The following is an 8398-nucleotide window of genomic DNA, read 5'->3' on the forward strand; positions in this document are numbered from 1 at the left end:
TAGGTTCATCGGTCCTTTTGAGATTCTTGATCGAGTGGGAGAGGTAGCTTACAGACTTGCGTTGCCGCCGATTTTATCAGCTGTGCATCCAGTATTTCATGTGTCCATGCTTTGGAAGTATCACAGCGATCCATTCCATGTGTTAGACTTCAGCACTGTCTAGTTGGACAAGGACTTGACCTATGAGGAGGAGCCGGTAACTATCCTCGACCGGCAGGTTCATTAGTTGAGATCGAAGAATTTCCCTTCAGTTCGTGTTCAGTAGAGAGGTCAGCCTGTTGAGGTAGCGACCTGGGAGTCTGAGGATATCCCCATATTTTTACCGACTCATGTACTTTTCTATGTCCGTTCGAGGAAGAACGATTGTTTTAGAGGTGGAGAATATGATGACCCAAAAGATCATCTCTTGTTTTAAAAGTAAAATCTGTTTTTTGAGGCCTTAAAAACCTCCTTTTGTCTTACCTCGATTTATGTGTGTATTCCGGGTGCATTTTCGGAAAGCTTTTATGTGAAATTTAAGAGAAATATTGAATTTAGCCTTTAAAATTGATTAAAGTTGACTTCGGTCAATATTTTTGGAAACTGACCCGGACCCGTAATTTGACAGTCCCGTAGGGTCCGTAATAATATGGGACTTGGGCGTATGCCCGAAATCGAATTTTCGAGGTCCCTAGCCCGAAAAAAGAATTTTTAAAGAAAATTATTTGCTGGAAAATATAAAGATTTTTGGAAATGAAATGGTGTTTGATCTTGATAGTATCAGACTCATATTTTGATTCTGGAGCGCGGTATATGTTTAAAATAATATTTAAGTCAAATTTGTGAAATTTTGTAAGAATCAGAGTTGATTTGATATTAATCGGACCTTAGGTTGAGAAAATGGAAAATTTAAACTATCTTATGAATTTCATGAATTTGAGGTTAAATTAGTAGTTGTTGATGTTATTTTGATGATTTGATCGCATGAGCAAGTCCGTATAATATTTTTAGACTTGCTTGCATGTTTGGTTTAGAACCCCGAGGGCTTTGGTGAGTTTTGGATAGGCCACAGAGTGATTTGTACTTAGGAAACTCAGCTGCGCATCTGGTATTTTTGCACAGGCCTCTGATCTCACAATTGCGAGATCAGGCTTCGCAATTGCGAAGTGAACATGCTTGGGAAATGTGACAAATATGTCGCAAATGCAAACCAGGCCTGGGCAGGCCTCCTCGCAAATGCGATGTTTTGGCTGGAATTTGCGATGGCCCTTCTGTTGCAAATGCGACAATTTCTTCGCAAATGCGAAGGCATCAGTGAAGGGTTCGCAATTGCGAACCCCTAATCAGAATTGCGATAACTGCGACCTGTTAAGTGGGATTTCAGACGGAATTTTCATCATTTTGCAATTTTCTCAAACCCTAAACATCCCTAGGCGATTTTTCAAAGACCCAAACTTCTCCAAGTCATAGGTAAGTGATTTCTAACTCATTTTCTTCAATCTAATTCATATTTTTACATGATTTCATCTAAAAAATCTAGGGGTTTTCATGGGAAATTGGGTGATTTTGGGTAGAAATTAGGATGCTCAAATTTTGGGGATTTTGGACCTCAATTTGTGGTCAGATTTCAAAACTAATTGCATATTTGAGTTCGTGGGTGAATGGGTGATCACATTTTAGTTCGAACTTCGAGTTTTGACCAAGCGGGACCAAGGTCGATTTTTCACTTTTTGGGAAAAACATTGGAAAATCTATATTCATGCATTAGAATTGGTTTGTTTATCATTTATTGATATTATTAAGTAAATTATGCCTAGATACAAGCGGATTGGAAGCGGAATCGAGAGGTAAAGCGGTAATTGAGGCTTGATTTTGTCCGTCGAATTAAGGTAAGTGTTTGGTCTAACCTTAGCTTGAGGGAATATGAGTTGTGGTCTTATTTGCTACGTGTTAGTGTTGAGTACGACATATAGGCGTGGTGACGAGTATCTATACGTTGGTGTCACGCATGCCCGTGAGTCTTATACCATGATTGTTGTGACTCTAATAAGTACAGTCCATTTTTAAATTGATGACTATCAATGTTGAACAAGACTTATGAAAATTTCTTGGTAATTGACCATTGTTGAGTAATGGCTCAAGTTGAGATTTGTTTTGTGAAATAACTGTTGAAACGAGATTGGTTTAGCTGATTCCCTTGCCAGGATGTTATTGTTTATATTATTGATTCCCTTGCCGGGATGTATTGTTTCTGTTGTTTGGGTGAGGAAGAGAGTAAAGCACGGAGGGTGATGTTGTGCATGATATTGTGAGTGAGTGTTAATGCACGAAGGGTGATGCTGTGCCGATATTGTGAGTGTTAATGCACGAAGGGTAATGTCGTGCCATGATTTGAGAGCTAATACACGAAGGGTGATGCCGTGCCAATATTGTGAGAGTTAATGCACGAAGGGTGATGCAGTGCCATGATTATGAGAGGTAATGCACGAAAGGTGATTCCGTGCCGTTTTTGTTATTTCATATGGTGAGAATGAGAGTAAAAGCAAGAAGGGTGATGTCGTGCACGTGTTACAGTTTCATTATTCTTGTTGATTCAAATATGATGTTCATTATGCTTCTCTATTGTTTTATTGTTAGAATTTGATATTCCCCGCAGCATGTCCCCTCCCTATATCTATCTGTTATTTTTTGTTATTATTCTTCTGTTTGTATATGATTTAACTACATAGGTTTATATGGTTATCGTGTCCTAGCCTCGTCACTACTTTGTCGAGGTTAGGCTCGACACATACCAGTACATGGGGTCGGTTGTACTGATACTGCACTCTGCACTCTTTTGTGCAGATTTCGGTGTCAGACCTTGTGAGTAGCTTGAGGTAGCTGCCTTCAGTCCAAGGAGACCAAGGTAGATCTGCTGGCGTCCGCAGAGCCTGAAATCCCCGTTTCCCCATTTTATTTTATTATGTCTCTTCTACTTCGAGAACAGTTGTACTTCTTTCAGACTTGTATTTGTAGTAAAATCTTGGTCGTTCGTGGATTGTGACACCTGATCTTTGGGGGTAGCTATGTATTAGACTGTTGGTTTGCTATATCACTTCCGCATTTCATAATCATTTTTTTAGGTATTGTCTATTCCTGTTAAATTAATAATAATGATGGTAAAACTGTAACTGTCGGCTTGCCTAGCTTTCACAAGTAGGCGTCATCACGACTCCCGAAGGTGGAAAAAACCGGGTCATGACAGAAAGGGACATGGTATTAATCAATTATTATGACTAACGTCCATGAAGGTATTTTTGCTATCTCAGTTGTTGAAATTAGTTTCATATATCAACATAAACTAAATTAGCTACCACACCTGCTATCTCAGGATTTGAAGTTTGCAGATTCTTACAACGATCTCAAATTTATAGACATCAATAATCAAATTCACACTCAAATATTTATAGATATTCAGAATAGAATGAAGAACCGCTCCCTATAAAGAATTATCCAATTAAGGCATTTGATTAATCCAAAATTCCCATTTAAAAGTGGACGAATATTATTCATCCCATCACATCCTTTGATGGCTTAATAAATAGCAAGAACAAAGCGAGACATTAATGTCCTACCCAGAACTATTTAACCCAAAAGTAATTTCAGAAATAAACAATTAAATTATTTTTAGTGAGGTTACTAGCAACCGATTCGAGTCAAAGCTTAGTCAAATGAATCGTGAGATTAGGCTACAAGAGTTGTGAATAAAGAAATAAAAGTAAATAATCAAAGTAAGAGTGATCTTATTCATCTTCCTTGCGAGCCACAATGCTTGCAAAATAAGAGAGATTGACTGCCTTGTTTGATCGGTGTAGACATGTGATTTTTGACCCTCCCCAAGATTTTACATATTTTAGCATGTAAATATTTAATTTAGGCATAATATAGCTATTTCAACTCATTTTTACTCTTATACCTTTATTTTATTACAAGAAAACGAAAATTACCAAAATAGGTTCATTAATGTTTTGTAGTCATTTTTAATCTTGAAAAATACAAAAAAATAGTCTTGTTTTAATGGTTGTAGACATGTGATTTTTGACCCTCCCCAAGATTTTTTATATTTTAGCATGTAAATATTTAATTTAGGCCTAATATAGTTATTTCAACTATTTTTGACTTCTTTACTTTATTTTCGTCATAAAAATGGAAAATTACAAAAAAAAATTTAGTATGTATCTTTCATAAAAAAAATTTAAAAAAATATACAAAAATAGTACCTTATTTTTATCTTTATATAATTTTGAAAATACAAAAAATATATAATAGTTTCATGTTAGGTTTTGCATTGTGTAGTATTTTTATCTTATTTTAAAATGAGTCAATTAAGGTGTTGTATCACAATTTTAAGAGTTTTTGGAGCCCAATTCTTGGTCCAATTCGGATTAGTCCATTAAGCCTAGGGACCCTTCTATACTCTTCTTTGGAACAAAAACAAATAAAAAAAGACCCTAAGGACTTAACACAAAAAAACCTAGGGACTAATTGGCAAAATACACAAAATAATAACCTAAACCTAGACTCTACATAAAGAGAACACTTAAAAAATCTGAGGGGGAGACCTTGAGAGATCTGATTAGCCGAAATACACCAAGGTACTTTCATCTTCCTAAGAAAAAAAACCAAAAAAAAAACCTAAAAAGCTAGAAGCTGCAGCAGCAGCCCCTCCCCGTCGCACCCCACCTCCAAACGCCAACCAAGCTCACCCTCAACACACACCATTTCAGCTATCTTCCTTCTCTGTCATCGCTGCTTCTAGCCATGACACCCATGAGCCTTCCCTCTCAAGTTTCAGCTGTTTTTTTGACCTACTAGAGACCTAACGCCACAAAAAACCAAAAATCCCTAAGACTCTAGCTACAGCCGTTACAGACCTTAGAAGGACCCCTTCCCATCGTCCTCATCTTCTTCAACTCCTCTTTTCACCACAAGAAGGGAACTAGCCGGAAAACGCGCAGCCAAAACCCATCGCTCAGTCCACCAGCCAACACCACCACGCCAAACACACAACAACCAACTCCTCCATAGCTGCCAAGCTCCATCACCAGCTCAAACGAGAAACAAACACACACGCACACGCACCAAAACACATACACACACATACCAACACAATCGAAACCAAAACAAAATATGAAATATTGATATAAAAAGCAAGTTTCGTATTCTGGATTTTGTCCAAAATGAGTGAAAGCTGAGGAGGTGTTCGAAATTTCAGAGCCGTCGTTCGTGTTTCTTATCTCAGCTCATTGTCCTGGTTTGAGGATCTGTTGGAACCCCTTCATTTCGGATCCGTGAGATCGAAGTAGTGATTGATACGCGCTTGATTTGAAGCTCTATTTTTCAGTGTAAAAGGAAGAATTCTAAGGTTCATTTCATTTCCATTTCTACAATTATTTGAATGTTTGAAAAAATTTGTTTGTTTAGTTTTATTGGCATGCTGTATTTGTTCTGCTCGTTATTCTCCATTATTGGCTGTGCCTTGTGTGTTTGGAAAAACTGATTTGCTCAATAAACAAAAAAACTTAGAATCTCATTTGGTTTCTTATTTGAACTCTCAAAGTATTGGAGCTTTTCTCACATGAGCTTTACCAAGTTCTATAGAATCCAGTGAATCGTTCTTAGTTTTAGATTTCTTTTGATGCTATACTGATTTTCAGTTTTGTCTGGTTAGCTTCACAGTTACAATCTAGTAGTAGCAATTGTAATTTTTAGATTGCATTTGTGTGTTGAGCCGTGCTAGATTAGTTGAAGGAATTTAATTAGTTGTAATTGAATATGGTTTAGAATTTAGGGGATGCAAAATCAAAGTGGTTTGTGTGGATTAATTTTGAGTTGATCCAGTTGATACTTAAAATAATATTAACTCTCTAGAAATCGGGGTGTGCCGTTTAGTTGAATTCCCATGGCCCTCGCAAAGCTGCGAGCGCGTATTTGCTTTAAGTGTATTATTTTAATAATTTACCTTCCGAAACTCGGGTGCACATTTATGTGACCCAAATCAGAGTCTCAACAACGTTAGATAAATGTGTTGTGGACTGCGGGTGCATTTATGTGACGTGGTTCAAGACGCATTTTATGTGATGTTGAATCTTCCTAAAAAAATATTTAAATAAAAGCAGTTATAAAGTTAAAATTGTACCCTAGGCTAAAATATGTATTAAAATCAGATTATAGGCCAATTATAACAGTTGAGCGACCGTGCTAGAACCACGGAATCCGGAAATGCCTAACACCTTCTCCCGGATTAACAGAATTCCTTACCCGGATTTCTGGGTTCGCGGACTGTAATACACAGTCAATCTTTTCCTCGATTCGGAATTTGAACCGGTGACCTGGGACACCATAAACTATCCCAAGTGGCGACTCTGAATTTTAAAAATAAATAATCCCGTTTCGATTGTCACTTAAATTGGAAAAAATTCCTTTATACCCTCCCTTCCGTGGGTGCAGGTAAAAAGGAGGTGTGACAGCTCTGGCGACTCTGCTGGGGAGAAAAACCCAGAACTTTTGGTTCAAGGTTTAAAATTCGAGCTTAGATGAATTGTTATATTTGGCTTTGTTTATTATCTGATTTTATTACATGTTTGGGCCTAATGTGCAAAATGTTGCTTTTTACCGCTTTGATATTATTTGAACTGTATATATAAACTACTACGAAACCCTTCTCTTCTCATCTTCGGGGATGTGCTCCCTAGTAGAGACTCCTTATTCTATTAGTGTCATACCTTGAAATAAGAAAGAGGCTCGGACAAGTTACTAAGCCGGATGGCCTTTTGGTTCCCGGTACGTAGCCCCCTCCTTGGCTCGAGTTGTCCGCTCGAGTACACAGTCTAGAACACATACCAGGTTTTGAACCTAGAATAACTCAACCTCATGTCGGATCTCTAGTAGGAATGCTTGTTTGCATCACGTGCATCTGACTTTGGGGACTCAACACAGGGGTTGGGTCCGTCTAGGACAGGTGTACCTAAAATAACAGACCATCTTGATGCATCCTATGTGCTACATGTTGCATTTCTTCAAGGGTAAAAGGGTCATTTGGCGGACCAATGATAGTTGAGGGAAAATGAAAAAGAAAAGAAAAAGAGGTTGAAGTGTAAAGATAAAGCGAGTGGGGCCCGATTATATTTTCTGTCACATTCTTGTTAAAAAAAAAGAGAGCTTGAAAATTCAAAAAAAAGATATTTCGCATTTTTTCATCATTTTCCGTAAATCAGAAAATCAAAAAAAAAGAAAAGAAAAAGAAAAAAAATCCAAAAAGAAGTTACATGTCTCATCATTTTTTTAAAAAAGACAAAAAATATGTTTTCTCTAAATTAGTTATTTTTTTAATTCTCGCCCGTATCCAATCTGCCCGAACTACGTATACCTGATTCTCGTTTTTCGGGGCGTGTTACGTAGGCAACACACATAGGGTTCGGTCTTCCTAGTAAATCTTAGGTTCTTGGCTTTGCGGGGTCTTAGCCAAATTTTACACTTCTAGCCATCTTTTGGCCAAATAAGTCATTTTTCAAAAATAGCCTATATCATGTCTTGCATGTTTCCAACAGGAAGGGTTATTGTCTCACATAGCGCTCTTGGTCTTTAACCTATTTGGTTTTAATTTTCTCATACAGGCGTGGATTTACTTATCGGAGTTTGAGTAGGACAGAACCCCAGGACATCTAGTCAGGATCGCTCATTCAGGAGTGGATTAAAAGAAGATTTTCTTTTCTTTTTATGTTTTGAGGCTGTTATTTTATTTTATGTCGTCTTTTATCTTTTAGTTTTGTATAGTAATGTCGAGTTTTATTATTATTATTTTACTTTCTATTTTGCATTTGAAAGGGTGTGTAATGAATCAAAAATCCAAAAAAAATAAAATTTTGCGTTTCATATTTTCGTTAGGAATTTTCTTTAGAATACTAATTGTAGGAATGAAAAAAAAAGTATTTTGGAGGTGGTTTTTCCTTTAGGCAATTAATATCTAGGACTTAAATAAAAATTATTTTTATATTTTCTTTACTATATTAGGACCAAAATTCAAAAAAAAATTCCTTTTAGTACCTTTTAAAAGTTTTGTTTAAGGCATTAATCAAAAAAATCCAAAAAGATTTTCTTTTGAGGTTATTCTTTGGGAAATTAATGAAAAATAAAAAAAAATATTCTTTTATTTTCCCAAGAACTTTAGGATATTGTACATAGAAGAAAAAAGAACATACTTTATCTTTTGTTTAAAGTTTCTTCCTTTAGGCAATCAAATTGAAATTCAAAAACATGTTTTATCTTTTTCATTGCTTGTTTCAAAATCCTGCATCAGGATATCAAATGAAAATTCAAAATATTTTTCTGTGGTTTATTCTTTCGATCTATTTCCTAAAAAAAAGAATCAAAAAATATA

General features: G+C 36.3%; 1 long non-coding RNA gene across 1 annotated transcript; it reads left to right on the forward strand.

The window, feature by feature from the left end:
• The first annotated feature begins 4587 nt into the window (after positions 1-4587).
• On the forward strand, positions 4588-7828 carry LOC142176534 (uncharacterized). The gene is made up of 2 exons (XR_012705194.1): positions 4588-5383; positions 7635-7828. It is a non-coding gene; the product is annotated as an uncharacterized LOC142176534 (long non-coding RNA).
• The last annotated feature ends 570 nt before the right edge of the window (positions 7829-8398 follow it).

This window comes from Nicotiana tabacum, chromosome 22 (assembly GCF_000715075.1).
Source record: "Nicotiana tabacum cultivar K326 chromosome 22, ASM71507v2, whole genome shotgun sequence".
Taxonomy (NCBI): Eukaryota; Viridiplantae; Streptophyta; class Magnoliopsida; order Solanales; family Solanaceae; genus Nicotiana; species Nicotiana tabacum.